This window comes from Cnephaeus nilssonii, assembly GCF_951640355.1.
Source record: "Cnephaeus nilssonii genome assembly, chromosome: 21".
NCBI classification, from domain to species: Eukaryota; Metazoa; Chordata; class Mammalia; order Chiroptera; family Vespertilionidae; genus Cnephaeus; species Cnephaeus nilssonii.
Window position 1 is genome coordinate 26,216,782 of NC_137092.1, and position 14,182 is coordinate 26,230,963.

At 38.1% G+C, this 14,182-nt stretch overlaps 1 protein-coding gene across 2 annotated transcripts in view; it reads left to right on the plus strand.

Moving 5' to 3' along the window:
- RNF2 (ring finger protein 2) overlaps positions 1 to 14,182 on the plus strand; it is a 63,613-nt gene that overhangs the window by 16,011 nt on the left and 33,420 nt on the right. The window contains exons 1-2 of one of the 2 annotated variants that reach the window (XM_079761345.1): positions 6,941 to 7,048; positions 11,116 to 11,197. The exons of the other annotated variant lie outside the window; for it this stretch is intronic. The gene's annotated coding sequence lies outside the window, so the exon portion shown is untranslated. Of the gene's footprint in view, positions 1 to 6,940; positions 7,049 to 11,115; positions 11,198 to 14,182 lie in introns of those variants that run through there. 2 annotated transcript variants of the gene reach the window in all.

Genomic DNA, 14,182 nt, shown 5'->3' on the forward strand with positions numbered 1-14,182 from the left:
CTGCTCTAACGATCTTGGATTGGAAGCTATTAGTCACAATAGGGAGGACAGTTGCCACATCCACAGGAAAATCTATGAGAGCAAAAAAAATATAATTTCATTGTGTTAAACCACTGAGGTGTTAGAAATTATTACTGTGGCATAGCCTATCCTGTCCTGATTGACAGATGATATTCAGAAAATGTAATAACTAGTACCAAATGGTCACTGACCTATCAGGATGAGTGCAATGACCAGCCAGAAGAGACATTGGCTATAAATAACAGGCATGGCCATATGAATCCAGGCCAATTGAATATCCCAAAAAACAACCCTACAAATTTATCCCAATTTTATGCTTGATGAAATGGAACTTCAAAGAGGGCCAAGTAGCCTGCCTAAAATCAATACTTGTGATATTCAATCCAGCTCTGTTCGATACAAAGCCCACACACAGTCTTTCTAGCTCAACACTGTGTTTTCTACTTGTTGAATATGTCTAAATGACCTCAACACCTTATCAAAAGTTAGGCTGCAATAGAACTATCCAAATAGCTTAATTGTTTATCTAAACCACGGTAGTATGGCCCAATAGCGTATGTTTATTATTGTTGAGTGTTTTTTTAACTTGCACACACTCTTGTTTCTGTAAAGAATGTCAGCATTATATCTTGCCTTTTCTTTTAATTTTTCCTTCTGTCATTATTTACCATTAACCCTGAACTGTGTATTTTTTAAGTTGGTACGCCCAACTTTATGATGTAATAAATATTTAAAAGGCAAGAGAAAATTGAATTGGATTAAATGTTTGGCTTTTGGCATAGTTCTTTTGCTCCTGCTGCTCTTATTTTTTTTTTCCTGCTGCTCATTCTTTATTTAAATTCATAAGTCTTCTTTCTCCATGACAGGATAATCATCTCCACAGCAACTATTATATCACAAAGGACGATGCCTGTGAGTGAGAAGTGATCAGCAGGAGCTGAGCAACACTTAAGCAGCAGAGATTCTATTTTCATACAAATATCTCTAATTATAATAAGCTAAGGAAGAAATATATCATTCTTCCCCTCACCGCCTCCTCCAATACAAGCAGAGCTATTGCTACATAGTTTCTCACAAAAATAGGGTACCTTCAGCTACAGACAGACTTAATAAGAGCATAACCCTATGTAGAGATGATACCACCTCTTATTGCCAGGCACACAAGACCTTACTGAAGGATCAGGGATAATACAAAGAACATAACATTGGGAGTAATGAATCACAGGCTACTAGATAATTGCTCAGGGCCTACAAGCTCAGCTGATGCTCCTAGAGAAAATTTCATAAGCCTCTACACCTAGTTTCTGACATGGCTACATGTGCAGAAGCTAGCTTTACCCCTACAAGGCCAATTATCCTTAGGCACAGTGCCTAAGGCCCGTAATACTTTTAGGGACCCAGGAACATGTGGAATTTTTAAAATGGATCTACACTAATAAAAGAGCAACATGCTAATTGACTGTACCTTCATGATGCCCACCAGCCAATCAGGAGTGAGTATGCAAATTAACCCAACAAAGCTGGTGGGTTAATTTGCATACGCAGGCACAGAGCGGCTAGGGGTGGGACGCGCGGGACGCTTGCGTCATTGTCATGGCAATGATGCAGGCATTCCGCACCACCCCAGCCACTCTGGGCTTTTGGGCAGTGTGGGAAGGCAGAAAGGTGGCTCCGGCCAGAGCGAAGGCAGTGCTGGCAGCCAGGGGAAGGAAGGCCCATTCTTGCACGAATCTTCATGCATCGGGCCTCTAGTATAATTATAATAAATACTAGAAGCCCGGTGCACGAAATTCGTGCACGGCAGGGGGTTGTCCCTCAGCCCAGCCTGTACCCTCTCCAATCTGGGACTCCTGGTGGGATCGGGCCTAAACGGGCAGTCGGACATCCCTCTCACAATCCAGGACTGCTGGCTCCCAACTGCTCGCCTGCCTGCCTTCCTGATTGCCCCTAACCGCTTCTGCCTGCCAGCCTGATCACCTCCTAACCACTCTGCTGCCAGCCTGGTTGATGCTTAACTGCTCCCCTGCCAGCCTGTTTGCCCCCAACTTCCCTCCTCTGCCAGCCTGGTCACCCCTAACTGCCCTCTCCTGCAGGGTTGATCACCTCCAACTGCCCTCCCTTGCAAGCCTGGTCCCTCGCAACTGCCCTCCCTTGCAGGCCGGGTGCCTCCCAACTGCCCTCTCCTGCTGGCCATCTTGTGGTGGCCATCTTGTGTCCACATGGGGGCAGGATCTTTGACCACATCGGGGCAGCTATATTGTGTGTTGCAGTGATGATCAATCTGTATATTATTCTTTTATTAGATAGGATAGAGGCCTGGTGCACGGGTGGGGGCCAGCTGGTTTGCCCTGAAGGGTGTCACAGATAAGGGTGGGGGTTCCCTTGGGGTGTGGGGCGGCCTGAGCGAGGGGCCTGTGGTGGTTTGCAGGCCGGCCACGCCCCCTGGCAACCCAAGCAGAGGCCCTGGTATCTGGAATTTATTTTCCTTCTACAATTGAAACTTTGTAGCCTGGAGCGGAGCCAAGCCTGGGGCTCCGGAAGCCATTTCTGTGGCAGTTAATTCACCTTCTACAATTGAAACTTTGTTGCCTTAAGCGGGTGGGTCCGGCCAGGGTGTGCGGAAAGCTTTGCTTCCCCTGTTGCCACCAGCAACCCTGGCCTGCTCTCTCAAGCTCCATTCTGCCGCCATTTGTTTGAATTTGTTTACCTTCTATAATTGAAACTTTGTAGCTTGAGTGGAGGCTTAGGCCTGCAACGGCTATGGAAAGCTTGGCTTCCTCTGTTACCTGGGAAACCTTGCTCTCTGTGGCTGTAGCCATCTTGGATTGGGGTTAATTTGCATACTCGCCCTGATTGGCTGGTGGGCGTGGCTTATGTAGCGGAGTGATGGTTAATTTGCATATTACCATTTTATAGAGAGAATGTGTAAATTATAATAATGAATCAAGCCTGGATTATACATCACAATCATAAAATAAAATGTGTACATGTGTATAGAGCATAATAGTGAAATAAAAAATAGATCCACACATATACAGCCAATTGAGTATTTACCAATTCAATGGGATAGGGAAGTCTTTTAAACAAATGGTTTTGGAACAACTGGAAAAATGTATGAAAAAAAAATAAAACCTTGAGTATTTGCTTTGGCAGCACATATTACAATGGGAATGATACAGAAAGAATAGTATGGCCTTTGTACAAGGATGATATGCAAATTCATGAAGCAGTCCATATTTTTCAGAAAGTTGATCTTATGTGTTCTCAGCACACAAAAAATAGTAACTATGTTAATTAGCTTGATTGTGTTACTATCTTTATAATGTTCACATACATTTTTTAATTAGACCAATCTGATTAAATAATGGGCAAAAACCTGGACACCAAGAAGATATACAATTGGCAAATAAGTGTATGAAAATATGATCAATATCATATGTCATTAAGCAATTGCAAATTAAAACAACAATGAGCTACCAATGCCACCTATTAAAATGACCAGCATCTAAATGCTGGTGAGGGTGTGAAGCAACAGGAATTCTCACTCATTGCTAAAGGGCATGCAAAATGGTGCAGTCACTTGAGAAGGCAGTTTGACAGTTTCTTACAAAACTAACATATTCTGCAATATGATCAAGCAATCATACTCCTTGATATTTACTTAAATGGGTTGAAAAGTTAAGTCCACACAAAAACCTGCACATGGATGTTTATAGCAGCTTTATTCATTAATTGCAAAAACATGGAAGCAACCAAGATGTCCTTCAGTAGGTGAATGGATAGATAAACTCTGGTATATCCAGACAATAGAATGTTATTCAGCACTCAAAAGAAACGAGCTGTCAAGCCTTGAGAAGACATGGAAGAACCTTAAATGCATACGACTAAATGAAAGAAACCAATATGAAAAGACTACATATTCCAACTCTATAACATTCTGGAAAAAGCAAAACTGCAGAGACAGTACATCAATTGTTGTCAGGGGTTGTGGGAGGGAGGGATGAATAGAGAGAACATAGAGGAATACTAAGGCATTGAAACTACTCTGTATGATACTGCAATGGTGGGAAATGTCATTATACATTTGTTCAAACCCATTGAATGTACACCACCTAGAGTGAACCCTAATGTAAATTAAGGATGTTGGGTGATAATGATGTGTTGGTTGATAATGATGTGTTCACTGATTGTAGCAAATGGACCACGCTGGTGCAGGATGTTGATAATCAGAGAGACTATGCTTATGTAGTGATAGAGGGTATACAGGAATTCTCTATACCTTCTGATACATTTTTCTGTTAACCTAAAACTGCTCTTTGAAAAAGTATATTTAAAATGCAAACCAATATGGTGCCAGGAGAGTACTGGAAATATTTGGGGGACACTTTGTAAAGTATATGATTGTCTAACTACTATGCTGTACATCTGAAACTAATACAAAATAATCTAATGTAAAATAAAATTAGTTTTAAAAATGGGGGGGGGATCTGACCTTAATAATCAATACAACAAAAAATGCAAATCATAGACTGAGAAGAAAATATTCTTAATTCATACATCTGATAACTTACAACATATAAAGGACTCCTACAAATAAAAAACAAAAGAAAAACACACACAATTAAAACATAGGCAAAAGACTTGACCAGACATTTCACAAAAGTAGACATACAAGTGGCTAATAAGCACATGAAAAGATACTCAACATCATTAGTCATCAGGGAAATATTAAAACCACATTGAAATTCCACTTCACACCCACTAAAATGGCTAAAACTAAAAAGATTGACATCAATTGTTGCTGAAAGTGTAGTGCAAGTGGAACTGTCACACACTGCTGGTGGGTATATAACATGACACAGCCTCTTTGCATTATTGGGAGCTTTTAATAAAATTATACCCGCCTAATGACTGAGCAGTTCCATTCCTGGCTTATCCAAAAGAATGAAAATATATATTCACAAAAATGTATCCAAGAGTGTTAATGGCAGCTTTATTTCTAACAACCAAAAACTGGAAACAAATACAAATGTCCATCAACAAGATTATGGATTTTTTTTAAAAAACATGTATTTATACAAAGGAATATTAATCAGTGTTAAAGGGAAGGAACTACTAATACAACAATATGGATGAATCTCTAAATCATTGCACAGAGTAAGTGAATCAGACAGAAAAGAATACTTATTGTTTAATTCCATTTATGTGACTTCAAGAGCAGACAAACTCACTGATGATGACAGAAATTAGAACAAAATTGCCTATTTGGGAAGGGAGAGTGAATGAAGGACATGAAGGGACTTTCTAGGGGTGGTGGAAGTGTCTTATATCTTGATTGGGCATTGGTTACATGAATATACACACTTGTCAAGACTCATCCAATTATACACTTAGTAGATATTGCATTTTGTTGCATGTAAATTTAACTTCTATAGGAAGAAAAGTCACCAGATAATTACCTTACACTGGTTAAGCAAGACATATCATTTATGAAGCTTTTTCACTTTCTTTCCCCCTATGCCTAGAAGAGTATTCAGAACACAATGAGTGCTCAATACATGTTTGAGAAAAGTTAAATGAACCAATTGTTTAGGCAGTTATAGGCATACAATGAGACCTTCAGGTAGCTTCTTTTAGGCATGTGTTGAATTTCCTTACACAGAAAGGGACCTCCCTTCTGTGCTTTTCATAGACTGTCAATGACTGCGCTAGCTTTGAGCAAAGTAACTCTCTTTGGCAGTCAATCTACATGTATGTGTACACATGTGCGTGTCTCCTTTGTATAATCAATTGTTTTGGGTTGTTCTTCTGTAGTAAAAACTGTTTAAATGGACTAATCATTTTGAAGAAAATTGTCTTATCACATTAATGTAGAGTAAAAATAAACTGAAAACTAAATCACAAGTACTTCTGAGAAAGATATCTTTGCTCAATTAATGCTTTTCAAGGTAATTTCCCCTCAAAAATAGAGGAATGCCTGCAGTTATTCTATATTGTGTATTTTTTGTTCCAAGACTGTTTACAAACTAAAACACTTATTATGAGAAATATTTCTTCCACTAATAATTTTAAAGTTTTGAAAAATAAAAAATTATATATCAATAGATTGATAATTTATGTTATGCTAATGTGAAAAAAATCTTTTTTTCTTAGATGTAAATCCTTAAAATAAAGTAACTTTTGGCATCTATATATATAAAAGCCCAAGCAATTGCTATGACCGAATGACTGGAACGACCAGACGACTGGCCAGTAGCTATGATGTGCACTGACCCAAACCTTGCTGCTGAGGCCCTGACAGCCCCAAATCTGGTTCACCCGCACCCCAGACCCAGACAGGAGGGAGAAGGGAGCCTGATTCCTCGTGGAATTGACCGTTGGTTAGCTTGCTGCTGGGGCCAACCTCCCGTGATCCCTCCCCTCAGCCGACCAGCCCTCCCCCCCCCCCCCCCAGATCGGCCCTGATCGCTGGCCAGGCCGAGGGACCCCACCCATGCATGAATTTGTGCACCGGGCCTCTAGTTTAAATATAAACTTGAAAGATATTTTAAAGCTTCAGTTAAAAAACAGATGGCAGACAAAAATGTGCTATTGAATTCTAGCTATTAGAATGTGATGTCTAAATTCCACATGAAAATGAGCAAATGGGGATGAGTAGATGTTAACATTTACATATTAGAGCTGTATTTTCCAAGAATGTTTTGCTTGAGATTAAGTAAAAGTTACTCTGAAAATATTAGATCTTTCTCAAAATGAAAATAATTGTATTTCATAAGCCAGAAATTTCAACAACCTCCAAATTCAGAAATGAAGTCCTGGCTAATTTGGAAAGATGATCAGAGAACTTTTACTCTATTGTATAGCTAACATAAAAGGAAACTTCTGAACCACCTACAAGTTCTCATTCTCTACTTTCTAGATGAGGTCACATTCCTTTCCTCTCCCCTGTCCGTCATGGGATGGCCCCTCCATTAAGCAGACATCTGGTTTAAATTCCTGCCATATGTGATAAATCAATGCATAACAGGTAATAAATTTAAAAGACTATATTCCTATAGGCTGTGGCTTCTATTCTCTCAGTCTTTGCAAGGTTGATGATTTTTCCATCTCAGCTTGTGTTATAGTAATAAGAGAAGGCCCAAAACACAGAATGCACTTTAGAACTAAGAGCTTATCTCCAAAGGCAATCAGCAGGAAACTTGAAATAATATCCCTGCTGCTGCTGTGTCTTTATGAGCTTTGAAAACTGAACCTACCATTTCACAGCTTCCGAAGCTATTGTCCTTTCTATCCAATTGTATTTAGTAATTGGGGATTATTGCTAACATATAATGGATATTCACTATTTGGATTATTCATACATTTATTTTTTTTCTTTTAGTACAGATATTTAAAAAAAAACACACACAACACCTACCACCATTTTCATTAGTTAAAGCACCAATTGTAAAAAGGCAGTTTAGAATCGTGGCTAAGGATATGGATTTGCCAACCCTATTACTTGAGGTGACTTAGGCAAGTATTAAAATGCTTTAAACCTCCATTTTCTAATTAAACAAAATGGCAACTTTCTCATAGGGTTATTGTAAAGATTAAACGAGATGATGTTTATAAAATAACACATGTCTGACACATACGGAGTTTGTGAGGTTATTGACTATAAGCACAGTTGTGAACTTACTTACAACTCTTCTAATTTCCAGGATTAAAGCTAATATTGCCAAGAATGGAGCCCTCTGAGAAATGGTGTTCCATGGTGTGTAATTAACAATGACCCTCAAGGGAAAGTTATTCTTTTTTAATATATATATATGTATATATATATATATATATATATATATATATATATATATATATATATTGATTTCAGAGAGGAAGGGATAGGAAGAGAGAGATAGAAACATCAATGCTGAGAGGGAGTCATTGATTGGCTGCCTCCTGCACGTTGGACCGAGCCCGAAACCCAGCATGTGCCCTTGACCAGAATCAAACCTGGGACCCTTGAGTCCGAAGGTCAATACTCTATCCACTGAGCCAAACTGGCTAGGGCAGGAAAGTTATTCTTATTGCCTTTCTCTTCTCCGCCTCACCGACATTTGGTATGTATCTGTCTCCACCCACTACTAGATGCTGGGTTCTTTGAGGAGAGGTTCTATGTCTTATGCCTCTTTGAAGTGCTGAGTCTGATTAATTAATTGTAGACTCTTAGTCAAGGAATGTATAAATGAACATGTATGAAATAGACTTGAAACATTAATTTTAAAGTTGTAGTGTTTATGTCATTTTAAGTAATTATCTAAAATATAATTTATTTTAACTGGGTCTTATAAAGCAATCTAGGTATTATAGCTACAAACAAAAGAATAGTTAACAATCATATAGTGTTCTTTGTTTACATCTCAAAAAGAATGTCCAGTTAAGGCATTTTACATCTGAGATATCTATTTGATATCTAAGTGGAGGGAGTTGGATATAAGTTTGGAGAGGTCCTGCATTTCCAGAAACTTACAGAAGTTCGTAAGTTTGGAGAAAATTGGGAGTTGTCAACATATGGATACTTAGAGCCATGTGACTGAATAAGATCACCCAGGGAGAGGATATGAATTAAGAGAAGAAAAGCTTCTAAGACAAAACCCTGGAACATTCGAAAACTTAAGAGTTTTGAATGATGGTGAGAAGTCACAAAGACACTGAGCTGGACAAGGTCAGAAGGTTGGAGAAATTAGGAGAACCAAGAGAAAGCCAATCATCATATGTTTAGATCTCAGTGTCCCCATCTCTCTTCCATCTCATTTCCTGATTCCTACCATTGATCTCAGGAGCTTTTGCCAGTTTTGGTGCTGTATTTGGATCCACATCCTTAGTTTTCTTATCTGACTCTCTGCTTCTCAAGACACGTAATGCTCTGTTTTGCATGTGTCTTCAACTTTGGCCCACCTGACACTTTAGGATCTAGAGTTAAGGTCAGGGGTGTCCCTAGGCCAGCTTCAGCTCACATCCATCATGTTGTACCCTGCCCTTATTCCTTACCTCACTTGTCATCCTTTCAACTGGAGGAAAAGAAGAGATAGCTTCTCTTGATGCTCTTGGCTTCGGACCCCCTGATTCAGTTTTCAGGTGGGTACCTTGCACTCATTTAACTTATCCTGAATCCTGTTTTTCTGGACTTCCTCCTTGCTTGTGTATTGTATTCTTGCTCCAGCTATGGGCATTTGGCCACTTTGGACCAGCAACCTTGTTTTTTTCAGTAAGTCCCAGAGCCCTTTTATCTCTGCACAACCCCACCTCCACTACACCCCATTTTCAGTGGCTAGTTCTCTTGCTGTGACCCTGTGGGACATTTGAGCCATATTTGGAATAAGGTCAATTCTCCTGAACACAGCCCAATATATTGCCCACATTTTTTACCAGGTGGGATCTCAAAGAGTCTGGAAAATAAAAATTCCCTGGAACAGAGGTATATAAGATGGAAAAAGCAAGTATTTGATTCTCAACCTGCAATTGGTGCTTGCTTCCAGCAATCACATGCTATATCAGTAAAAATTTCTTGAGAGAGTACCAGGGAGTCTAATTAGCAAACAACACCTGATATTTCCCCTAGAGATTGTGGGACATAAATTAAGAAACTAGAATCCCAAGATAATTATATAGGTCCTAGAATTATTTTAATGGGTTGTTATTTGAGGGATCTATAGTCATTGGTTGTTCCCTTTTCCCTAAATTCTTACTAAGTAGGTTAGGAATGTTTATGGGAATGGTGATTGAGATCTAATAATAAGCCATTAGAATTCCTGGTTTTCAAGGCCATTGTATCACTAGATCACTAGAAACAAAGAATTTCCAAGTTCTAGTTTTCCTATGTATGTTGGCTAATGATGCTTGATATAGAACACCTGTATTCTTTACTTCAGTCCTTCAGTTAACAAGGTAGATATCTGCTGAGGTTTTCACTCATTTTTATTAGATTTTTATATGTAATTGTGTCTTTGCTGCTTTCATAATAAAACATGTTTTATTCCATTGTGAAACATTCAGACAATACAGAAATTAAGAAGTAATTTAGAAACTCAAAGTCCTCACAGGTTCTTTTTTCCTTAAATATAATCCCTCTTAATAGTTCGGAGTGTATTCTTTTCAATATTTTTGTATACAAAAGTGGAATATGGTACATATTGCTGAGAAACTTGACTTTTTTATCTTGATAATGTATCTTTGATATCTGTCTACATCAGTACTTGCAGCTCTCATTAACAGTTATATGTATGAATATACCAAAATTTATTTAGTAAAAAATGTGCAGTTTTTTTACCAACACAAACTGCAAAAATTAACATCCATGTATATATTTTTTGCACACTTGTGTGAGCTTCTGTAGGATAAATTCCTGGAATTGGACTTCTTAGGCTAAAAGATATACGCACTTAGAACTTTGAAAGATAACTACCAAATTGCCCTCTTTAGAGGTTGTTTCATTTTTCATACACATCAATAATGTATGCAATATCTATGTTCTTAATAAACATTGACTAACAATGAGTATTTCGATTGCATGAACATGGTAGGTAGAAAATTATATCTATTCAAATTTGCATTTTCTAAATGATATTGTATGATTAAACTAGATACTATTTTGTAAAAATATAAAGCAAGTATTTTTAGTGATTGCTTTTTAAAAATTGTAATTATTGTCAGTACTTAAAGGCATAACAAATGTATCTTAGGAACAAGGCAGATAGTGTGTACACATATATATTTAATGCATATATATTACATTGGGTCAATTGCTAGGGCCCATATATAGATGAATAAGGACTGATGTTGAAAGATGAATAATGACATGGTGCACACTACTAATCTAAACAAATAGGAGAGGAAGTTGTTAAACATAGTTTGAGAACTAGTCAAATTTCAAGTTACAGTTGGAATATTAGGATTAATGTATAGCATTTAAGCTTCTATTCTTAGTTTGAAATGTTAGTGTTTTGACAATAGTCTTTAAAATCAACAACCAAGTACATTTCTTCTTGACAGTACACCAATAATAAACTTTCCTGTTGGTCATTATTTTTTTTTAATATTTTTTATTTTTTACAGAGAGGAAGGGAGGATAGAGAGTTAGAAACATCGATCAGCAGCCTCCTGCACGCCCCCTACTGGAGATGTGCCCGCAACCAAGGTACATGCCCTTGACCGGAATCGAACCTGGGACCCTTCAGTCTGCAGGCCGACGCTCTATCCACTGAGCCAAACCGGTTTCGGCAGACTTCCTAATTCTTAAGGAAGCACAAATTTGGATCTTATAAGCATGATCTATGAAATGTGTTTATTTAAAAAAAGTGATAAAACAAAATTTTTCTACACACAAAAGTCCTTAGAAAAATCTCTCTTCCTGCAACACATAAAGCCCTTGTTTTCTAGGTTACCAGGATGATTTTCAGATTTACCTAAAGCAGAGAGGTAAACCTTTTTCATCTCATGGCATAGGGAAACTCATGGCTAAAATTCTGTGGCACACCAAAAAAAATATGTTTTATTTTTTGCCACTCTCACAAATACAATATAGATATAATTTTGATTCATTCACACCAGATGGCTATTGTCGTGTTGGCTGTTGTCATCTTTTTATTTGATAATCTAAGGGAAAAGAGGTCAGTGCTCCTGACTTAAATAGTCAGGTATTACATGTTTTAAAAATTCTTGTGGCACACCAGTGTGCCTGGCATGGCACACCGGTTGAAAATCGCTGACCTAAATTATAACCTACTTTAGTATGGTTATTCAATGTATATTTAAATGGTTTGCTTTTGTGGAGTAAAAAATGCTAATGAGTCAGCAGATGGATACTGCAGAGGTTTCCAGATCTTGATGTAGTCTAAAATAAAACAAAACTTTCTTTGTATGGGTGGGATTTGGCAGTTCTTTTAAATTCTTTACTAAAAAAAAACATTTCTAAGAAATGTGTTAATTAAGAGATGTCTTTACCCTCTACTCTCTCACCCCACAAAAATCACTCTAGCCCCACGCTTGCTTTAAATGGGAAACATTTAAATGTCCATAAAGGCAGTTTGAGCAAGTTGTAACTTGATTTAAACATTTTGCATTCTTCATCTGTACTTTCCCTCTGGGATCTTCTAGACTTCTTTCCCAGAGAAGTTTCCATTTGAGTTCTGGATTTCAATGTTAATCATCTATTCCTTGTTAGTTCCCAGGATGATTTTTGGTGTTTCTAGATCCTTGCCAAGGCACAAATTTCATCTCTTGCAGGAAACATTTTGAAAGGAAACATCTACAGAGTTTGTTTGAATAGAAAAAACTTTCTTCATATAGAAAACTAAAGCCACTTATTATTAAATCCTACTTTATTTTTGTTTGAAATTTGCTGTCACAATAATATCTCCTATGTATGTACTCCATTACTAACTGCAAAGAAACAGTTGACTATCCGTGCTGCATCAGAATGAAAAATTTTATTCATTCTTTTGACTTTTCAAGCACATGCTAGTTCATTATTTTAATAAAATGCACTAACAGATGTTAGGCAGAATGTGGCCACATCTGGGACATATAAAAATACCATTCCAAGTTACCATAGGAGGGAAATAGCACTATTGTTTAGTTCTCCTCAAAAGCATAACTAGCCCATCTTATTTAATCTGTTTCACTCCTTTAAATTGGATGGTTAAGAGTAGCACCAATAATTTTGTCTTGGGAATACAAAAAGGAACAATGAACCAAAACACCAAGGGAGGTGTCACAAAAAGAAATACACTATGCTTAAATACAAATAAAACTTCACTAAGGCTTGTGGCTAGAGTTATGTACTTTTTTTTTTTTTTTAAGCTGAAGAGGTTGTAAATCTTGAGTTGCTTGCTTCCTGAAGCCACCCTGAATTATAAGTCTGTTTAGGCCTTTTTACGATGTCCCTACTTAACTTGACCCTTTCAAAGAAAGCATTGCACATGTATTCCAGTCTTCTAACCTAGCTTTTAGTTTTTATTTGGTTGTTTTCTTAAAGCAAGTGTTCTAAGAAAACAAAAACAAAACCTGCTGGTTTTCTGCCAATGGATCAGGTCCATATACTGTTATATTTAGCATCATCTCTAGCTTGAAAATAGACCACGCTGAGGATTAGAATAATAACTAGTGCTGGGAGGAAGCCCTAGATGTTAGTCTCACATACTGCTTACCAGTTAGAAAGAAAGAAAGAAAGAAGAAAGGAAGAAAGAAAGAAAGAGAGAGAGAGAGAGAGAGAGAGATGAGAGAGAGAGAGAGAGAGAGAGAGAGAAAGAAAGAAAGAAAGAAAGAAAGAAAGAAAGAAAGAAAGAAAGAAAGAAAGAAAGAAAGAAAGAAAGAAAGAAAGAAAGAGGAGGGGGAGGGGAGGGGAGGGGAGGGGAGGGGAGGGGAGGGGAGGGGAGGGGAGGGGAGGGAAGGGAAGGGAAGGGAAGGGAAGGGAAGGGAAGGGAAGGGAAGGAAGCTAAAATTGTGTATGCAGCATGGAGCTGGAAGGCACATATGGCTTAATGGAAAGTGTGTTGGACTTGGAATCAGATGACCTAGGTTTGAGCCTCAGCTCTGCCACTCAATGTGACAAAAGTCACATTTCCCCTGCCTATAAAGTAGGAATAATACCTCAGAGGATTGTTTTGAAGATTCAGTGAAATAATAGATATAAAAGTGCTCTCTGCCCTGACCAGTGTGGCTCATTCAGTTGGAGCATTGTCCTGTACACCAAAAGGTGCCAGATTTCATTCTGGTCAGGGCACATACTCAGGTTTCAGGTTCAACCCCCGGTCCGGACCTGTGCGGGAGGCAATTGATGAATTTTTCTCTCTCTCACATCCCTGTTTCTGTCTCTCCCTCTCCCTTCCTTTCCTAAAATCAATGAAGTTCTTAAAAAAAAAAAAAGTGTCCTCTAAACTGGGTTACATACATAGCTTATCTGTTGGTGGCCTGCAGTCTTCATCTTAGATGAGCAGGTAACAATTAGATATTTGGAGAACAGCTGAAAAGAAATCCATGTGGTAGATATATAATAGGCGGGGGTGAAATTCCATTTAAGACACACTGCCTAAATAAAGAAAGCCTCTGGAGGAACTAAATGCAATCTTGATAGAAATTTCGGCTCTTAAGTAATAAGTGAGAAGTAAACCAAGTTCGTTCT